This window comes from Sander lucioperca, chromosome 24 (genome assembly GCF_008315115.2).
Source record: "Sander lucioperca isolate FBNREF2018 chromosome 24, SLUC_FBN_1.2, whole genome shotgun sequence".
Classification (NCBI taxonomy): domain Eukaryota; kingdom Metazoa; phylum Chordata; class Actinopteri; order Perciformes; family Percidae; genus Sander; species Sander lucioperca.
This window is the reverse complement of record NC_050196.1, coordinates 20243499-20264463: the sequence shown is the minus strand read 5'-3', so window position 1 is coordinate 20264463 and position 20965 is coordinate 20243499. Positions and strand designations below refer to the sequence as shown.

The 20965-nt window shown below is 44.7% G+C and overlaps 1 long non-coding RNA gene across 1 annotated transcript; it reads left to right on the top strand.

The window, feature by feature from the left end:
• Window positions 1–215: 215 nt before the first annotated feature.
• LOC116051769 lies at window positions 216–9646 on the top strand. The gene is made up of 3 exons (XR_004105436.2): window positions 216–314; window positions 1862–1866; window positions 9635–9646. It is a non-coding gene; the product is annotated as an uncharacterized LOC116051769 (long non-coding RNA).
• The last annotated feature ends 11319 nt before the right edge of the window (window positions 9647–20965 follow it).

The following is a 20965-nucleotide window of genomic DNA, read 5'->3' as shown; positions in this document are numbered from 1 at the left end:
TGGCTGCGCAGCTGTTCCATGGCCAGGTGTGTGTTATTCCCTCATTATCCCATTTACAAGGAGCAGATAAAAGGTCCAGAGTTCATTTCAAGTGTGCTATTTGCATTTGGAATCTGTTACTGTCAACTCTCAATATGAGATCCAAAGAGCTGTCACTATCAGTTTGGATGTAAATACCCTCAAATTAAAGCTGAAAGTCTGCAGTTAAAGCACATCTTGTTTGTTTAATTTCAAATCCATTGTGGTGGTGTATAGAGCCAAAAAGATTAGAATTGTGTCGATGTCCCAATATTTATGGACCTGACTGTAATTTGGTGTTGATGACTATTAAGATATGCACATGGAATATTCGGAGCTCTAATAATGTGGTAAAGAAGAAATCCGTCCTAAACTTTCTGAAAAAAGACAAGATTAAAAATATTCTCCAAGAGATGCATTTAAATGATGAAGAGCTCATAAAATATCGCAGGGTTGGTAACATTTTCTTCTCATCATACTCAACAAATAGGAGCGGTGTAATAATTTTTCTGCATTAATATCATTTATTTACTGTCAGAGCTTCTTTTAAAGACACTGAAGGCAGATATGTTTTAGTTAAAGGAGTATTACATGGTGAAGATGTTCTACTAGGGAATGTTTATGCCCCTAATATCCAGGATGAAGTATTGTATGCATATTTACTTAGTCAATTAGCTGATATGGACTGTCCACACTGATATTTGGGGGGTTGCCTTTAATAGTGCGTTATGCCCAATGATGGATAGACTCCCCCCTCAGACAAGCATATCTAAAAATGCCAAGGCTGTTTAAATATTAATAAGAAATTCTATCTTTTAGACATATGGAGGAATTGTAACCCACTTTCAAAACAATACACATTTCATTGTCAGCCCCATTTGTCAGCTTCGCGTATTGACTATATTTTTGTTTCTAGATTTCTCTCACATTTAGTCGAACATGTAGATATAGGCCACATTGCTCTTTCAGACCACGCTCCACACTCCCACCTTTAAGACCCAGCGATTCAAATACAAAACTTTGTTTATCTATGACAAATTCATTAAATATTTAACAGACCAAACTGATTCTTAGAAATGAATAATAACAATGGAGCTGATCCAAGAACTGTGTGGGATACTTACAAGTCATATACAAGTCAGAAGAAAAAACAGCGAGCTGCCAAACAACTTGAGATGGAAAATTAAATAAAACAATTAGAGGAAGCCTATTATTAAACAAAAGCAAATGCAACCCTTATTGAACTAAAATCAGCTAGAACAGCATTACATAATCTGATAACAAGAAAGGCAGAAATGGATATCCTATTCACTAGACATTTTTTTTTGTATTTGCAAACAAACCAAATCGCCTTTTAGCACGGCTAGCAAATAAGGGTAGAAACTATAATCACAACACAAGACGTCTATTCCATATTATTAATTATCTCAATACTTCTAAGACGCCTGGTACTATTGTTTCTATGGACACTGATAAGGCGTTTAATAGAATTGAATGGGAATATATGTTTGATGTAATTTGGTTTTGGGTCGGGCTTTCTGGGCTGGATCAGACTGCTATACAAGGAACCTACAGCTTCAGTTCTGACTAATGGTCTCCTGTCTACTCCCTTTAAAGTGACAAGGCAAAACCCAGATTTTCAGGGAGTAATGCTTGGTTCGAAACAACATACAATTCTGTTGTTATGCTGATGATATCCTTATGACATTAACAAGCCCTTCTAAATCATTAGCAGCCTTGACCTATGGTCATGAAGGCTGGGTCATGACCAAAAGAACGAGATCCAGGGTACAAGCAGCCGAAATGGGTTTCCTCAGGAGGGTGGCTGGCATCTCCCTTAGAGATAGGGTGAGAAGCACAGTCATCCGTGAGGAGCTCGGAGTAGAGACGCTGCTCCTTTGCGTCGAAAGGAGTCAGTTGAGGTGGTTCGGGCATCTGGTAAGGATGCCCCCTGGGCGCCTCCCTAGGGAGGTGTTCCAGGCACGTCCAGCTGGGAGGAGGCCTGCGGTTGGGTTGACACCCATTTCAATGACAAAGGGGCCAATGAACCGGGGGGACAGTTTTTTTAAATCAGTTCTCAGAGGAATATTTTTAGAAGAAAGCCAAACTCTCTCACCCACTTTAGGGGCTCTACGTCGATCCGCGAGGTTGGGGTTATTCTCCACTGACCGGAGCAGGGCAGCAAGCATAAGCTCCCTCTCTTGCATAGGGAACAATTCAATTCAATTTTATTTATAGTATCAAATCATAACAAGAGTTATCTCAAGACACTTCACAGATTAGACAGAGTAGGTCTAGACCACACTCAACAATTCTAGTAATTCCCCCAAGAGCAAGCATTTAGTGTGACAGTGGCGAGAAAAACTCCCTTTTAGGAAGAAACCTCGGACAGACCCAGGCTCTTGGTAGGCGGTGTCTGAAGGTGCCAGTTGGGGGTGTGATGAATAGTGGCAATAACAGTCACAATAAAAAACTAGAACTGCAAGCAGTTATGACGGGGCCCAAGCCACCCACGGCAGTCGCCCCTGACGCCCCGGGGAGCGCGCGAAAGCGGAACCCGAAGCCCGGAGGCGGGGAGGCAAACGTCGCAAAATATCGAGAGCCGCGACCCACGACATCTGCGGTACGTCGCCATTGCAAACGTAGCGGTCAACAGTTTACCTCCACGCATATACAGACCACCTTTAACAATTGTCTACAATAAACAAACTTCTTACCCCCCTGACCGCTGGGGACAGCAGAGAGAAATGAGAGAGTGACTGAGAGGGTGGAGGGGGGAGGCAGGTGTGGTGGTTGAAGGAGCAGGGGAGGTGGTCACGTTGTTGCAAATGGCGTCATAGGCGCCGATTTATGTTTTCCTCCGTGGGTGCTTCGTGCGAAATTAAGGATCAATGACTCCAACATAACCAATCACACTATGACAGACTCTCCACTTAGCACTAACTGCAATGTTTAATTGCACGGTATCGGCTCCTATGAATGGTGTTGATTTTGGATTGAAAAAGTGAGAGAAAAGAGTTGAATGGTGAAGGTTGTAGAAACTTTGTCAGGTGGGTTAAGAAGTTTGTTTATTGTAAAAAACCAAAGGAGCACGCAAAAGTAAAAACCAAAACCTAACGGTAAGAGGCAAACATCAGTAAATATTGAGAAGAATAAAAAAGAAGATATTCGAAAAAGTTGGTTTTGCGCAATGCGGAAAAAAAATTAAGTGGAAATGGGCGTGGCCTATATCATGTGATTCAGCTTGATTCAAGGAACACGTGGATCTATGGTTTTCTAATGTGCGATGTGTAATGTGGAAGTTAAAGGCAAAAAAACATTATAGCGCCACCTAGTGGTCCACATGTGTAATTTTTGGTAGGTGTGGTCCATCACCCATTGTCTATCTACCCTGTAAATGTAAAGTTGTTCACGTTAGTGTAAGTAGTAAATGTAGACGTGGGTCCCATATGCCACGCCCACTTTGACCCCTCAGTACCCCACTCTAGGGTTGGCCTCAGGAGTGGCTCTAGATGGTACCCATCAAATTTTGTAAAAATCAGATTAGCGGTTAATGAGATATAAACTTTTTGTACTTGTAGCGCCCCCTAGTGGCCAATTTTTGTAAAACGGGTGGGTGACCTTCAGAGGGTCATGCTAAACAAGAATCTAAAGTTTGGCGTTGATGGCATTTATTTTGGCCGAGATATGGCAAAGTTGGTGTTTTCATAGTTAGCTACACAAATTTGTTTGTGCGTAATATGCGCAATTTTTATCCTATCAAAATTCTTTTTATTAACTTTTTGTTCAGCCCATCTGGAGATGCTACCTGCCAAATTTCGTGCCGATCGGTCGCACGGTCTTGGAGGAGTTCGAAAAAGTAGGTTTTTGATAAATCGCGATTTTTCACGCATAAAAGTTTAGGCGGAAATGGGCTATATATCACGTGATTCAGTTGGATCCAGGGAACGCGTGGATATATAGTTTTTGAATGTCCGGTGTACGGTGTGGGAGTTATAGGGCCAAACGCATTTTTTCTGCTATAGCGCCACCTAGTGGTGGAAGTAGGTCTATTTTTGCGCCTAAGGTCCTTGCGGAGTTTGGGACCATTCCTGAAAAAACCAACCCCCCACCATGTACGGTTTAGGCTGTAGTCGGAGTTTTAGGCGGAGAAGAAAAATAAAAATAATGTATGATGATGATGATTAATCAGTAGAAAAACAATAGGGTTCTACAGCCCTGCTGTATGAACGGCATAGCTTTGCTATTGCCCGTTCTTACAGACTCGGGCTTGGACCCCTAATAATGGAACAGTGACTAGAAATAGTAGTTGTAGTAGTTCATGGCATAGCAGGGCACTGCAGGGCGTAGCATGACATAGCAGGATACTGCAGGGTACCGCAGAGCGTAGCAGGGTGTAACAGGGCGTGCAGCAGGACCACGGTGACAGCTGCAACCATGATTTTGGTGCCACCCTAATCCAAGGAAACATCCATCTCCATCCATCTTCTTCCGCTTATCCGGTAACGGGTCGCGGGGGTAGCAGCTCCAGCAGGGGACCCCAAACTTCCCTTTCCCGAGCCACATTAACCAGCTCCGACTGGGGGATCCCGAGGCGTTCCCAGGCCAGGTTGGAGATATAATCCCTCCACCTAGTCCTGGGTCTTCCCCGAGGCCTCCTCCCAGCTGGACGTGCCTGGAAAACCTCCCTAGGGAGGCGCCCAGGGGGCATCCTTACCAGATGCCCGAACCACCTCAACTGGCTCCTTTCGACGCGAAGGAGCAGCGGCTCTACTCCGAGCTCCTCACCCTATCTCTAAGGGAGACGCCAGCCACCCTCCTGAGGAAACCCATTTCGGCCGCTTGTACCCTGGATCTCGTTCTTTCGGTCATGACCCAGCCTTCATGACCATAGGTGAGGGTAGGAACGAAAACTGACCGGTAGATTGAGAGCTTTGCCTTCTGGCTCAGCTCTCTTTTCGTCACAACGGTGCGATAAATTGAGTGTAATACCGCACCCGCTGCGCCGATTCTCCGACCAATCTCCCGCTCCATTGTTCCCTCACTCGCGAACAAGACTCCAAGGTACTTGAACTCCTTCACTTGGGGTAAAGACTCATTCCCTACCTGGAGAAGGCACTCCATCGGTTTCCTGCTGAGAACCATGGCCTCAGATTTAGAGGTGCTGATCCTCATCCCAGCCGCTTCACACTCGGCTGCGAACCGATCCAGTGAGTGCTGAAGGTCACAGGCCGACGATGCCATCAGGACCACATCATCTGCAAAAAGCAGCGATGAGATCCCCAGCTCACCAAACTGCAACCCCTCTCCACCCCGACTACGCCTCGATATCCTGTCCATAAATACTACAAACAGGATTGGTGACAAAGCGCAGCCCTGGCGGAGGCCAACTCTCACCTGAAACGAGTCCGACTTACTGCCGAGAACCCGGACACAGCTCTCGCTTTGGTCGTACAGAGATTGGATGGCCCTGAGAAGGGACCCCCTCACCCCATACTCCCGCAGCACCTCCCACAGTGTCTCCCGGGGGACCCGGTCATACGCCTTCTCCAGATCCACAAAGCACATGTAGACCGGTTGGGCATACTCCCAGGCTCCCTCCAGGATCCTTGCGAGAGTAAAGATCTGGTCCGTTGTTCCACGACCAGGACGGAATCCGCATTGTTCCTCTTCAACCTGAGGTTCGACTATCGACCGAACCCTCCTTTCCAGCACCTTGGAGTAGACTTTACCGGGGAGGCTGAGAAGTGTGATACCCCTGTAATTGGCACACACCCTCTGGTCCCCCTTTTTGAAAAGGGGAACCACCACCCCGGTCTGCCACTCCTTAGGCACCGTCCCCGACTTCCACGCAATGTTGAAGAGGCGTGGAAGGAAACATGCTGGGCGAAAAAAAAGCATAAGGACTCCGGGGAATAAGCTCCCCAGAACTAGGTTAGTAACAAGCATTTCTGGGACGTGGATGCACACAAATGGAAAGCAAGAGGAGAGAGAAGCTCAGTGTGTCAAAGGAAGTCCCCCGGCAGTCTAAAACTATAACAGCATAATTAAGAGCGACAGGTTAAGGAGAGGAGCCTGGTCGGGCTAGAACTCTCCTCAACTGGATCGGGCTGTACTGGCCTGCCTCCCTCTACTTTGATTATATTATTGATTATATGGTAAATTAATCTGACGACTATGACGAGAAGCAGGTGGGCCAGGCTAGGCGGACGCTGCAACTCCTCACTCCCTAACTATAAGCTTTATCGAAGAGAGTTTTAAGTTTACTCCTAAATGTGGTGACGGTGCCTGCCCCCCGAACCCAGACTGGGAGTTGGTTCCACAGGAGAGGAGCCTGATAGCTGAAGGCTCTGGCTCCCTTTCTACTTTTAGAGACTCTAGGAACCACAAGTAACTCTGCATTCTGGGAGCGCAATGCTTTAGTGGGACAATAAGGTACTATGAGCTCTTCAAGATATGATGGTGCTTGACCATTTAGAGCTTTGTAGGTCAGAAGAAGGATTTTAAATTCAATCCTGGATTTTACAGGAAGCCAATGCAGAGAAGCTAATACAGGAGAAATATGATCTCTTTTCTTAGTTCTTGTCAGAACACGCGCTGCAGCATTCTGGATCAGCTGGAGAGTCTTAAGGGTTTTATTTGAGCATCCTGATAATAAGGAATTACAATAGTCCAGCCTGAAAGTAACAAATGCATGGATTAGTTTTTTAGCATCGTTTTGAAACAGGATGTTCCTTATTTTGGCAATGTTTCGAAGGTGAAAAAAGGCTGTTCTTGAGGTTTGTTTTAAGTGGGCGTTAAAGGATATATCCTGATCAAAAATAACTCCTAGATTTCTGACAGTAGTGCTGGAGGCCAGGGCAATACCACCCAGAGTAGCTATATCTTTGGATAATGAGGTTCGGAGGTGTTGAGGGCCCAGCACAATAACTTCAGTTTTGTCTGAGTTTAACATTAGAAAATTGTAGGTCATCCATGATTTTGTATCTTTGATGCATGCTTGAAGTTTGGTTAACTGACTGGTTTCGTCTGGCTTAATTGATAGGTATAATTGGGTGTCATCCACGTAACAATGAAAGTTAATTGAGTGATTCCTAATAATATTGCCTAGAGGAAGCATATATAAGGTGAATAGAATTGGTCCAAGCACTGAGCCTTGTGGAACGCCATGGCTAACTTTAGCGTGCCTGGAGGAATCTTCGTTAACATTAACAAATTGAGATTGATCAGATAAATAGGACTTAAACCAGCTTAGTGTGATTCCTTTAATGCCAACTAAGTGTTCCAGTCTCTGTAACAGGATGGTATGGTCAATAGTGTCGAATGCAGCACTAAGTCTAGCACTATCTAATAAGGCAAGTACGGAGACAAGTCCTTTGTCTGAAGCAGTTAGAAGGTCGTTAGTAATTTTCACCAGTGCCGTCTCTGTGCTATGATGCATTCTAAATCTTGACTGAACGTCCTCAAATCAGGATCGAGGGTGGTTTTTTTAAGAAGAGGTTTTATCACAGCTACTTTAAATGACTGCGGTACATAACCTGTTCATAAAGACATATTGATCATATCTAGTAATGAAGTGTTAACCACAGGTAACGCTTCTTTAAGTAGCCTCGTTGGGATGGGGTCTAAGAGACAGGCAGATTGCTTAGCTGAAGAGACCTTTAACATTAATTGTTGAAGGTCTATAGGATAAAAGATAATAAAGGATTCTGCGGAAATACTGGGAAATACTGGGTTTGGTTAAAACAGTGGGTGGCCTTATGCACACTCTGACTGAAACCAATTGAATCTAGTAGTGAGTTGAAAGCAATACTAAGGCTATCGTTGTCAACGTCCACATAGATATTAAAATCACCTACAATAAGTACTTTGTCTGATTTAAGGACTACGCATGATAAAATCTCAGAGAATTCAGATAAAAATTCAGAATATGAACCTGGAGCTCGGTAAACAACAACAAATATAATTGGCTGTAATGTTTTCCATGTTGGATGTTGAAGATTAAGAACAAGGCTTTCAAATGATTTATAATTTAGTTTAGGTTTAGGATTAATTAACAGGCTTGAATCAAAGATGGCTGCAACTCCCCCTCCTCGGCCAGAGCCTTGTGGAATTTGAGTATTAATATGACTGGGAGGAGTGGATTCATTTAGACTAACATATTCTTCATTGCACAGCCATGTTTCAGTAAGACAGAATAGATCAATTTGATTATCTGATATCAGATTGTTTACTAGTACTGCTTTAGAAGACAGAGATCTAATATTTAATAGGGCTAATGGCTAAGCTAAAGTAGCTAATATGTTTTAACAAAAAACGTATTGAGATTGTTAAAACGTATAAAAACTATAAGTGCTTGAGTATAACTAGTGTAGTTTAAATGCAATCCAGGCACTTAGCTGCTAAATTAAACAATAAAGAAGAGTTGAGTAAGTTTTTGCTGGAGCAGCAAAGTAGCGTCCGTGAGATGGGAGCACCGGAAATGAGACAATACGCTTACCATAAACATCAGCATGTCAGGCAATTTCAGAGGGGGTTGCTGACCAATAGCAGCCTTGAACGGTGCAAATGGTCAAAATCATCCATAATTTGCACATAAATAGTAATATAGTTGACATCCTGTTGGGTTTAGGTTATGGCTCCGAGATTGTTTTGTACAGTTGGACTGATACATATGCATAACAAATCTCATAGGTCTAGGTGAAATGCACTGCAGGGGCTACATTTTGTAACTGTAGTAGGGGGCGCTATTGAGCCAATTAACCATAATCAGGCCTGAGACCCATGTGGATCACTTCAGGCCTAGACTAACATCATGTAGGAAAGATTTGGGGTAGATCGTACAATATATGTTCAAGTTACAACTATTTTCTTTTTCATGATTTAACATCTAAGTTCGACGTGCCCATTAGGTAGAGGCTGAGCGACGCTCTTCAACAAAAGATCACAATATTCAAATTGAAGCATCATCAACTTCTTAAGGCATTCCGGTCCACTTTTGAAATGAGATCTAGTCAACCAACTAGGAAGAAGACACCAAAGCGTAAGAACTGTAACTTCCTGTTTTTTAGGAAACATCAAAATTGGCGCCCTGCTCCACCCACACCATATGATAATAATGAAAAAGCTTCGCAATTATGCTCCGCCAAGGTCTTTCGATTATACTGACAAATTTTGAGGTCAGAAGTCAGGTCAAATCTGTAGGAGGAGTTTGTTAAAGTATAACCCCAGAAAAGTTCAAAATCATCCATAATTTGCACATTAAGATTAATATAGCTGACATTCTGTTGATGATACATATGCATACCATCTAGGTGAAACGCAGTGCAGGGGCTTCTTCTTTGAAATTTTGTAGGGGCAAATTGAGCCAATTTACCATAATCAGGCCTGAGAACCATGAAATCACTTCAGGCCTAGACTAACATCATGGAGGAAAGATTTGGGGTAGATCGTACAATATATGTTTAAGTTACAACAACTTTCTTTTTCATGATTTAACATCTAAGTTCGACGTGCCCATTAGGTAGAGGCTGTAACTTCCTGTTGCCATTAGGGGGCGCTATGATTTATATATTATTATTATATCAATATTGACATGTACAGTGAGGAAAATAAGTATTTGAACAACCTGCTATTTTGCAAGTTTTCCCACTTAGAAATCATGGAGGGGTCTGAAATTGTCATCGTAGGTGCATGTCCACTGTGAGAGACATAATCTAAAAAAAAAAATCCAGAAATCACAATGTATGATTTTTTAACTATTTATTTGTATGATACAGCTGCAAATAAGTATTTGAACACCTGAGAAAATCAATGTTAATATTTGTAGCCTTTGCTTGCAATTACAGAGGTCAAACGTTTCCTGTAGTTTTTCACCAGGTTTGCACACACTGCAGGAGGGATTTTGGCCCACTCCTCCATACAGATCTTCTCTAGATCAGTCAGGTTTCTGGGCTGTCGCTGAGAAACACGGAGTTTGAGCTCCCTCCAAAGATTCTCTATTGGGTTTAGGTCTGGAGACAGGCTAGGCCACGCCAGAACCTTGATATGCTTCTTACAGAGCCACTCCTTGGTTATCCTGGCTGTGTGCTTCGGGTCATTGTCATGTTGGAAGACCCAGCCTCGACCCATCTTCAATGCTCTAACTGAGGGAAGGAGGTTGTTCCCCAAAATCTCGCAATACATGGCCCCGGTCATCCTCTCCTTATGCTTCACAGTAGGGATGGTGTTCTTGGGATGGTACTCATCATTCTTCTTCCTCCAAACACGGTTAGTGGAATTATGACCAAAACGTTCTATTTTGGTCTCATCTGACCACATGACTTTCTCCCATGACTCCTCTGGATCATCCAAATGGTCATTGGCAAACTTAAGACGGGCCTTGACATGTGCTGGTTTAAGCAGGGGAACCTTCCGTGCCATGCATGATTTCAAACCATGACGTCTTAGTGTATTACCAACAGTAACCTTGGAAACGGTGGTCCCAGCTCTTTTCAGGTCATTGACCAGCTCCTCCCGTGTAGTTCTGGGCTGATTTCTCACCTTTCTTAGGATCATTGAGACCCCACGAGGTGAGATCTTGCATGGAGCCCCAGTCCGAGGGAGATTGACAGTCATGTTTAGCTTCTTCCATTTTCTAATGATTGCTCCAACAGTGGACCTTTTTTCACCAAGCTGCTTGCCAATTTCCCCGTAGCCCTTTCCAGCCTTGTGGAGGTGTACAATTTTGTCTCTAGTGTCTTTGGACAGCTCTTTGGTCTTGGCCATGTTAGTAGTTGGATTCTTACTGATTGTATGGGGTGGACAGGTGTCTTTATGCAGCTAACGACCTCAAACAGGTGCATCTAATTTAGGATAATAAATGGAGTGGAGGTGGACATTTTAAAGGCAGACTAACAGGTCTTTGAGGGTCAGAATTCTAGCTGATAGACAGGTGTTCAAATACTTATTTGCAGCTGTATCATACAAATAAATAGTTAAAAAATCATATATTGTGATTTCTGGATTTTTTTTTTTTAGATTATGTCTCTCACAGTGGACATGCACCTACGATGACAATTTCAGACCCCTCCATGATTTCTAAGTGGGAGAACTTGTAAAATAGCAGGGTGTTCAAATACTTATTTTCCTCACTGTAGATGTCTTCAGGCCAGGACCCCTGCACCCAGCCTGAGCAGCTTGGAGCAGATTTTTTTTCATGGCGAAACATGCCCCGCCCACACTGTTTGGCGTGCACTAAAAAGCTTAGCAATTTTGCTTCGCCAAGGTTATAATCGGTTTAAATCTGTAGGAGTTTGTTAAAGTACATCCCCTGAAAATGGTCAAAATCATCCATAATTTGAAAATGAATTTTAATACAGCGGACTTGGGTTGGGTTTAGGGGGTGGCTCCAAGAGGCTTTTTCTCTGGATATGATACATATGCCTACTAAATGTAATATATCTACGTGAAAGTTAAAGGAGGGAGCTTTAACTTTGAAAACTGATAGGGGGCGCTATCGAGCCAATTTGCCATGCCCAAGTCTGAGACCCATGTCAGATCCCAATTTTCACCAGGTCTGACATGCGTCCCAATTTTCATGCGTTTTTGAGTAGCCCAAGCACCTCAAAACTGTGCTCAAACGCATAGAATAAAAATAATAATAAGAAAGAAAGAAAGAACATTTGAATGATGTCGGTGCTCGGGCCATAATAATAATAAGAAACATTTGAATTTCAATAGGGCCTTCGCCTACCGACGCTTTTGGGCCCTAATAAGAAGAAAGAAAGAAGAAGAAAAAACATTAGAAGGGCAATAAGGCCTTCACCAACCGACACTGTCAGTGCTCAGGCCCTAATAAGAAGAAAAAATTATAATCCTTTGGATTTCAATAGGGCCTTCGCCCTTCCGACGCTGTCGGTGCATGGGCCCTAATAAGAAAGAAAGAAAGAAAGAAGAAAAAACATTAGAAGAGCAATAGGGCCTTTGGCCCCAACGATGTCGGTGCTCGGGCCCTAATAATAGAAAGAAGACAAAGCAACATTAGAATTTCAATAGGGCCTTCACCACAGACGATGTTGGTGCTCGGGCCCTAATTAAAGCTGCAAGCAGCGATGAACAGGCCTGTGAGTCCACCGAGTCTACTCGTAAATTTCGTGCAGATCGGACTCATGCCCTAGGAGGAGTTAGAAAAAGTAAGTTTCGCATGCAAAGTTTCGTGAATATCGGAATCACGGTCTAGGAGGAGTTCGAAAGAATGTGCGTAAAACTAGTGAAAAATGCATAAAATTCTAAATGGCCGACTTCCCCTTGGGCAGAGCTAATTAAAGTAAATTGGAAATATGTTATAAATGATGAGAGAAATGTGTGCACAAAATCTGGTTAATATCGGAGCAACTATGTCCAAATTAAGATATGCAACCCTTCCTGTTTTGACAGCCAACTACAGGAAGTTGGTCCTCTATAACTTTTTAACTATCAAAATTCTTTTGATAACTTTTTGTCATGAGGGTCCTAACATACTACCAGCAAAGTTTCGTGAAGATTGCAATCACAGCCTTGAGGCGTTAGAAAGAATGTAAAACACATGAAAAATGCATACAATTCAAAATGTCCAACTTCCGGTTGGGCGGAGCTAATGAAAGTAAATTGGAAATATGTCCAAAATGATGAAAGCAATTTGTGTACTAAATCTGGTGAATATCGGAGCAACTATGTCCAAATTAGGCCTTCCACTCATTAGGGGGCGCTATGGAGCCCACTCACAGGTATGTACCAAATTGCTGTACTGTCTCGCAATGCTCCCAGGTTTTAATGTGGGTGCCAATTTGTGTGAGTTTTTGTGTATATTGAGGCCATCAAAAATGCACCCAAGGGTGAAAACCAATTAGGAGGCGCTATAGAGCCACCATACTACTCCCAAGCCTAAATGTGAACTCAGATCGAAGAATTTATTGTTCTGCACATGGCTGCACAATTTCGAGTTTGGTTGCATCCTAAAGTCCTCAAACACTTGTTCATAAAATGAAAATGTTCGCATGAAAACCAAGATGGCCAACTTGTGTTTGTTTGTGTGTGTGTGTGTGTGTGTGTGTGTGTGTGTGTGTGTGTGTGTGTGTGTGTAGGTTTCTGGAGTATCCTGGTGCTGTCAGTATTACTAGGATGTATCTGCTGTGTTTTCTCATGGACCCTCACATACCTTAATTCGTACCAGCCTGGCATGGGGTTGGAAACACCACTGACACTGGCCGACTTCAGGTAAGACACAAGGTTACACCAATATATCAGACTAGTGTCTACCTATAAGGGAAAACATTGTGCAAAATGCGAGAATACAATCTTAACTTTGTAACTTATGTTAAAATGTTCGCTTGTACAAAAATTCACACACAAGCTGAATTTATAGTCACAGAAAGAAAAAAAACACATACAGAGCTTGTAGAAAAAAAATTTCACTCAGAAAATATTCACACCACAATGTTCTGAATGTGAACTCAACAAACACAAATGTGTAAATTGATATTTACATGAATACAATGACAGCTGCAAACCTGTAATGCAACCTTTTCTTTATATATATATCTTTTTACTTGAGTCCATTTTTAAGTACAACCACAACTAAGTGATTACAATCTCCTCTTGGTCACTGCAACTTCACAAATGTGCTCTCTTACATCACAAAGTTACGAATTTGCACACCTTGACTTTTGTGTGTGTGTGTCTTTTCTTCTAGAGATGGATCTGGCCATGGTTTCCACATGGGTTATAGTGTTGCTGTCCTTAACGGCATCATGGCCATGCTCACTGTCATCTGGAGCCTCACCTGACACACAAACACATAGGGATGTCCCGATCAGCTTTTTTTGGCCCTCCGATCCAACCTGCAGATTCCACACACAGTCCCGATCTGATAATTGTATTTCGTCAGATAATAGAGCTGCACACCGTTGTTTTTTTTATTTTATAAAAATAACTAAGTAACTAAAATATGTTTTAAATGGATACTTCACCGATTAGCATTAAGCTTTGTATCAGTAGAAACCCGGGAGTATTTTTGAATGATTGTGCTTCCCTCCCTCATGTCCCCCTGAGATGAGAGTTCTCTGTATTGTGGGTCAGGAAATGCCTCTGATGAAAAATCGTCATTTAGCGTCATCGGAGGCATTTTTGCCCAGAGGACTACAGCCAGCTAGTTCCGCATGTTTTCAACCCGCCCGTAGGGGGTGGGACTGTCACTACCGATGCGAGTCGAGTGTCAGCCATCTTGAAGATACCACTCTCTCTTTTCAGCAGCAAACTTTTACAACAACTATGTGCATTCAAACTACCGCACATGTGTACCACCGGGATACATTGGTACCGGAGAATATGCAGGAAACTTTATTACAGACGGAATACTCAACACACTACGCAAGCTTCATCTGCTACAGAGACCAGCACCTCAGCCTGCGGTGTCGCCCGATGCCGCTAGCCGGGGAAGGGGACCTCGACAACGGTGTGCAGGAGTTCGAGCTAGGTGGAAAGCTAACGCTAGCCGGCCACCTGTCCCATCCATGCAAGTGTCCGCTCATTAGACAACAAACTGGACTACATCCAACTTCAACGAAGCTCCCAACGCGAGTTCAGAGACTGCTGTGTTTTTGTTTTTGTGGAAACATGGCTGAACAACAGTGAACCGGACTACGCTATCTAAGGCCTGCTAGCCTTCAGAGCAGATAGAGATGCTGCTCTGTCGCCGGCTAAGACTCGTGGAGGTGTGCTGCGTTAACACGGACTGGTGCAGAAATGGGGTGCTTGTATCCAACTACTGCTCACCGCTGGTGGAGTTTGTGACTGTTAAATGCCGACCATTCTACGCAAATTCAAGGCTGTGTTTATACTCGGTGTTTAGCTACATCCAACCAAGCGCTAATGCTACCAATGCGTTAGCTAAACTTTACGGAGCCTGTAATGTGTGTGCGTGCACTAAATGTAGCCTGTTTCGTATGTCGTTTTTATATATTTTAAATATGCAACACCACTTGAGCCACAGTGAAATGTTTTGTGTATATGGTTGAAATGACAATAAAACACACTTGACTCCCTCTCTGTAACCAATTTCACTGTCTAAGTCTGTAACTGGTAGGCGTGGCTTGGGAGTGGCCTCGTAGGGAAGCGAAGCAAGTGGGGAGTTCTGGGAGTTGTCTTTCATCCACATGAACCAAAAATACATTTTCTGGCTTTTCTCGGTCTAGAAGGCACCAACTTCTAAAATAAATTCACATTTCTACTACATAAATGACCCAATTTAATACATATTCATATTTCTAGTAATGAAATATCCCTTTAAGCTTATATATATGTATTTTCTCTCAACACCAAAACAACCAGCAAACCCCAACCAAAAAATAGTATATTATAAAGTTCCCCGCTGGTCCCCGATGTCTCTGTGGTGCGGTGTGTGATGAAAGGTGATGATCACTACAAGCTGATGTGAATGATCAGACCCTTAATATAAGTCCTAAGTCCTCATTACACAATGGAAGTTCTCCAGGCTTCTAGAGGGAGCAGCTAAGTGGAACAGCTTGATTTTCGACCCCACGGGGAGATATATATATATATATATATATATATATATATATATATATATATATACACACACACAGTCTATGCTCCCGTCTCATGCCCTCCCGGCTGGTGCCGTCCCCGAGCTTCGACTTTTCAAAATAAAAGCTCGCGTCTGGTCCCTATGTCTTCGTACTTTGGTGTTTTGGACGTTTTTGAACTAAACAGTACGGCAATCATGCTAATGAATACAATAACTTTTTCAGCAGATGTCTTACTTACAACACGATGGAGTTAGCAAAGCAGTTTTGTGTTTATATGTGCAGGCGGGATTTATTCAGTTTGATAAATCTCACCCTCTCCAGGAACCATCACTTTATCGTGGTGGAGAGGTTTGTGTGTCTCTATGAACCTGAGGGCTGTGTTGTCTGGAGATTGTGCTCCTGGTAGGGTCTCCCTTGGCAAAGTGGTTTCAGGTGAGGGGCCAGACAAAGAATGGTTCATAAACCCCTATGAGTCATCGAGGAAGAGGTGAAGTTACCCTGCCTGGAGGAAGCCCGGGGCCCCCGTCTGGAGCCAGGCCCAGATGGAGGGCACGTGCGAGTGCCTGGTGGCCGGGTTTGCCACGGAGCCCGGTCGGGCACAGCCCCAAAAAGCAACGTGGCACCTCCCTCTCCAATCCATGGGCCCACCACCTGTGGGAGGAACCGCTGGGGGCGGGTGCGCTGCCAGATGGGTGGCAGTGAAGGTCAGGGGCCTCGACGGACCAGACCCGGGCGGCAGAGGCTGGCTCTGGGGACGTGGAACGTCACCTCTCTGTGGGGGAAGGAGCCGGAACTTGTGTGGGAGGTGGAGCGCTACCAATTAGATCTGGTGGGGCTTACCTCTACGCACAGTCTCGGTTCTGGAACCATACTCCTGGATAGGGGTTGGACTCTTTTCTTCTCCGGAGTTGCCCAGGGTGTGAGGCGCCAGGCAGGTGTGGGGATACTCACAAGCCCCCGGCTGAGCGCCGCTGCGTTGGAGTTCACCCCGGTGGACGAGAGGGTTGCCTCCCTACGCCTGCGGTAGGCCTGCACGATATTGGAAAAAACATTGCGATATTTTTTTCCCTGCGATATATATTGCGATATGAAAAAAAGACGAATTTTTACAAGAGGACATAAATACCTCTATTTAGAAATACTAAATCATTCTCAACTACTGGGTGATTTTGTAGGGGAGTGCATCTACATAGAAAATAAAAATGAAAAAGGAAATTTTCTTATGTGAACCAGTCTTTGTTGAACTTTAATGCTTTACAAAAACCAAATCAAGTAAGCGCTGTGATTATTCTTCTGAAGTGATTTTGGAGAGGGAAATTAGGAATAAAAACACTGGTTGACTGACATGACACGATTGTATTCATATAATATCAATCCAGGCTAAAGTGAATGATATTAATAATGCATGCATGTTGCTTCCTCTAAATTTCAGGTTGTGGTCAACTAGCAGGGCCTGCTTTGGTTGTTTGATAAATTAATTAAAATTGATCATGATTGTTGGTTTGCTGTGCATGCAGAGCCTGCATGTCACACTCTTGCAACAAACTGTGTATCTTAGAACACTTAAATCAGTGTAAATTACGTTATATCAGAAACAGACTGCTGTTGTAGATTAGTGTTACATTTCCAGCGTCGCAGCTCCAAACCATAACGTTAGACGCCTTGTTTCTTTAGGCTAACTATGTTAGCTTTAGTCTGGCTGGTAGCAGCTTTCTGCAGTGAAAAATGGCCGGGATATGTCGTGATTACGTTGCATTAATCAGGTGATTTAGTTTGTCTTTGCAGCGAACATAAAACACTGACTACTGTAGCTTCACTACCCATGGAAAAGCATGTGCATCACTGTGTCAGTGGCAGCTGCCGCTTTTTCTACACACGGGAGAGCCTCACTTCCCATAACAACCCCCTCCCCGTCGGACTAACGTTACGTCACATGACCGGTAACAATCATGGAAAAGGAGAACGGTGAAAGTTTACTTTTTTATCAAGCAGCAAAGAAGTTGTAGCGTCAACATCGCAACGTCCTGCGATGTGACTATCGCGCATGCGCACATCGCGATGTAGACGATGAAACAAAATATCGTGCAGCCCTTGCTTGCGGGTTGTGGGGGGGGAAAACTCTGACTGTTGTTTGTGCTTATGCACCAAACAAAAGCTCGGAGTATTCGGCTTTCTTGGAGACCTTGAATGGAGTCCTGCATGGGGCTCCAGGGGGGGACTCTATAGTTCTGCTGGGGGACTTCAACGTGCACGTGGGCAATGATGGAGACACATGGAGAGGCGTGATTGGGAGGAACGGCCTCCCTGATCTAAATCCGAGTGGTTGTTTGTTGTTGGACTTCTGTGCTAGTCATGGATTGTCTATAACGAACACCATGTTCGAACATAGGGATGCTCATAAGTGTACTTTGTACCAGAGCACCCTAGGCCAAAGGTCAATGATCGATTTTATAATCATTTCATCTGATCTGAGGCCATATGTTTTGGACACTCGGGTGAAGAGAGGGGCAGAGCTGTCAACCGATCACCATCTGGTGGTGAGTTGGGTCAGGGGGTGGGTGAAGACTCTGGACAGACCTGGTAAGCCCAAACGGGTAGTGCGGGTAAATTGGGAACGTCTGGATGAGGCCCCTGACTTTCAACTCACACCTCCGGCGGAGCTTTTCGTGCATCCCTGTGGAGACTGGGGGCATTGAATCCAAGTGGACGATGTTCAAAGTTTCCATTGCTGAAGCTGCGGCAAGGAGCTGTGGTTTTAGGGTCTTAGGTGCCTCAAGGGGCGGTAACCCACAAACACCGTGGTGGACACCGGTGGTCAGGGAAGCCGTCCAACTGAAGGAGTCTTTCCGGGATATGTTATCCTGGACGACACCAGAGGCAGTTGCAGGGTACCGAAGGGCCGTGAAAGAGTTCAGAGAAGACATGGAGAAGGACTTTCGGTCGGCACCAAGGTGTTTCTGGAAAACCGTTCGCCACCTCAGGAGGGGGAAGCGGGGAACCTTCCAAGCTGTGTACAGTAAGGATGGGACGCTATTGACCTCAACTGTGGAGGTAATAGGGCGGTGGAAGGAGCACTTTGAGGAACTCCTAAATCCAACTAATACGCCCTCTATGTCAGAGGCAGAGCTGGAGGATGATGGGGGATTGTCGTCAATTTCCCTGGTGGAAGTAGCTGAGGTAGTCAAACAACTCCACAGTGGCAAAGCCCCCGGGATTGATGAGATCCGTCCAGAAATGCTGAAAGCTCTGGGTGTGGAGGGGCTGTCTTGGTTGACACGCCTCTTCAACATTGCGTGGAAGTTTGGGACAGTACCTAAGGAGTGGCAGACAGGGGTGGTGGTTCCCCTGTTCAAAAAGGGGGACCAGAGGGTGTGTGCCAATTACAGGGGTATCACACTTCTCAGCCTCCCTGGTAAAGTCTACTCCAAGGTGCTGGAAAGGAGGGTTCGGCCGATAGTCGAACCTCGGGTTGAAGAGGAACAATGCGGATTCCATCCTGGTCGTGGAACAACGGACCAGCTCTTTACTCTCGCAAGGATCCTGGAGGGAGCCTGGGAATATGCCCAACATATTGTTTGTGGCTCTGGAAAAGGCGTATGACCGGGTCCTCTGGGAGATACTGTGGGAGGTGCTGCGGGAGTACGGGGTGAGGGGGTCCCTTCTCAGGGCCATCCAATCTCTGTATGACCAAAGCGAGAGCTGTGTCCGGGTTCTCGGCAGTAAGTCAGACTTGTTTCAGGTGAGGGTTGGCGTCCGACAGGGCTGCGCTTTATCACCAATCCTGTTTGTAATATTTATGGACAGGATATTGAGGCGTAGTCGGGGTGGGGAGGGGTTGCAGTTCGGTGGGCTGGGGATCTCATCGCTGCTCTTTGCAGATGATATGGTCCTGATGGCATCATCGGCCAGCGACCTTCAGCACTCACTGGATCGGTCCGCACCCGAGTGTGAAGCGGCTGGGATGAGGATCAGCACCTCTAAATCTGAGGCCATGGTTCTCAGCAGGAAACCGATGGAGTGCCTACTCCAGGTAGGGAATGAGTCCTTACCCCAAGTGAAGGAGTTCAAGTACCTTGGGGTCTTGTTCGTGAGTGAGGGGACAATGGAACGGGAGATTGGTCGGAGAATCGGCGCAATGGGTGCGGTATTATATTCAATTTATCGCACTGTTGTGACCTTCTGGCTCAGCTCTTGATCTACCGGTCAATTTTCGTTCCTACCCTCACCTATGGTTATGAAGGCTGGGTCATGACCGAAAGAACGAGATCCAGGGTACAAGCGGCCGAAATGGGTTTCCTCAGGAGGGTGGCTGGTGTCTCCCTTAGAGATAGGGTGAGAAGCTCAGTCATCCGTGAGGAGCTCGGAGTAGAGCCGCTACTCCTTTGCGTCGAAAGGAGCCAGTTGAGATGGTTTGGGCATCTGGTAAGGATGCCCCCTGGGCGCCTCCTTAGGGAGGTGTTCCAGGCACGTCCAGCTGGGAGGATGCCTTGGGGAAGACCCAGGACTAGGTGGAGGGATTATATCTCCAACCTGGCCTGGGAACGCCTCGGGATCCCCCAGTCGGAGCTGGTTAATGTGGCTCGGGAAAGGGAAGTTTGGGGTCCCCTGCTGGAGCTGCTGCCCCCGCAACCCAACCCCGGATAAGCGGACGAAGATGGATGGATGGATGGTTTACTAAACAGGGAGGGACTAGAAATCCAGTCTGTTTTTTGTTTTTTTGTATTTCAAGAGTGAATTGCTCCACAATATGAATACAGATTGATCACTTATTTTGCTGGTAACCGTTGTTGTATAATCACAATATTACACTTGAGGAGGCCTACACTTCAGTGATGTGCCTTTTGGACCTCGAAATTAAACCCTCTCATGTAATATGGCTTAAACAAACGTCAACGTTAAACGCTGATGCAGTTTTAAATGTTTTATCACCACGAGTTTACAGACGTCTCTTGCTGATTGAGTATCATCTGTGACCTGAGCCGAGACACACCCACCAAACGAGAGAAAACATATCTCAAACATAGACTTAATATTTACAGTCTATGATCTCAAAGCAGTTGCACACCGTTTCACAACGGTGCACACCGTTCTGAGATTGAACGTGCCACGCCGGCTCTCTCTCTCTCTCTCTCTCTCTCTTTCTCTCGAAAATCAAGCTGTTCCACTTAGCTGCTCCCCGTAGAAGCCTGGAGAACTTCCATTGTGTAATCTGGATGCAGCATTTTTTTTGTTGCATTTCTTTTTGGGGTTTGTGAGCTTTTCTTTTTGCATCATTTATGTATTTGGTTTTGTTGTGATATTTGCAGCGTGTTTATGTATTTGGTTGTGTTGTGGTATTTGCAACGCGTTTATGTATTTGGTTGTGTTGTGGTATTTGCAGC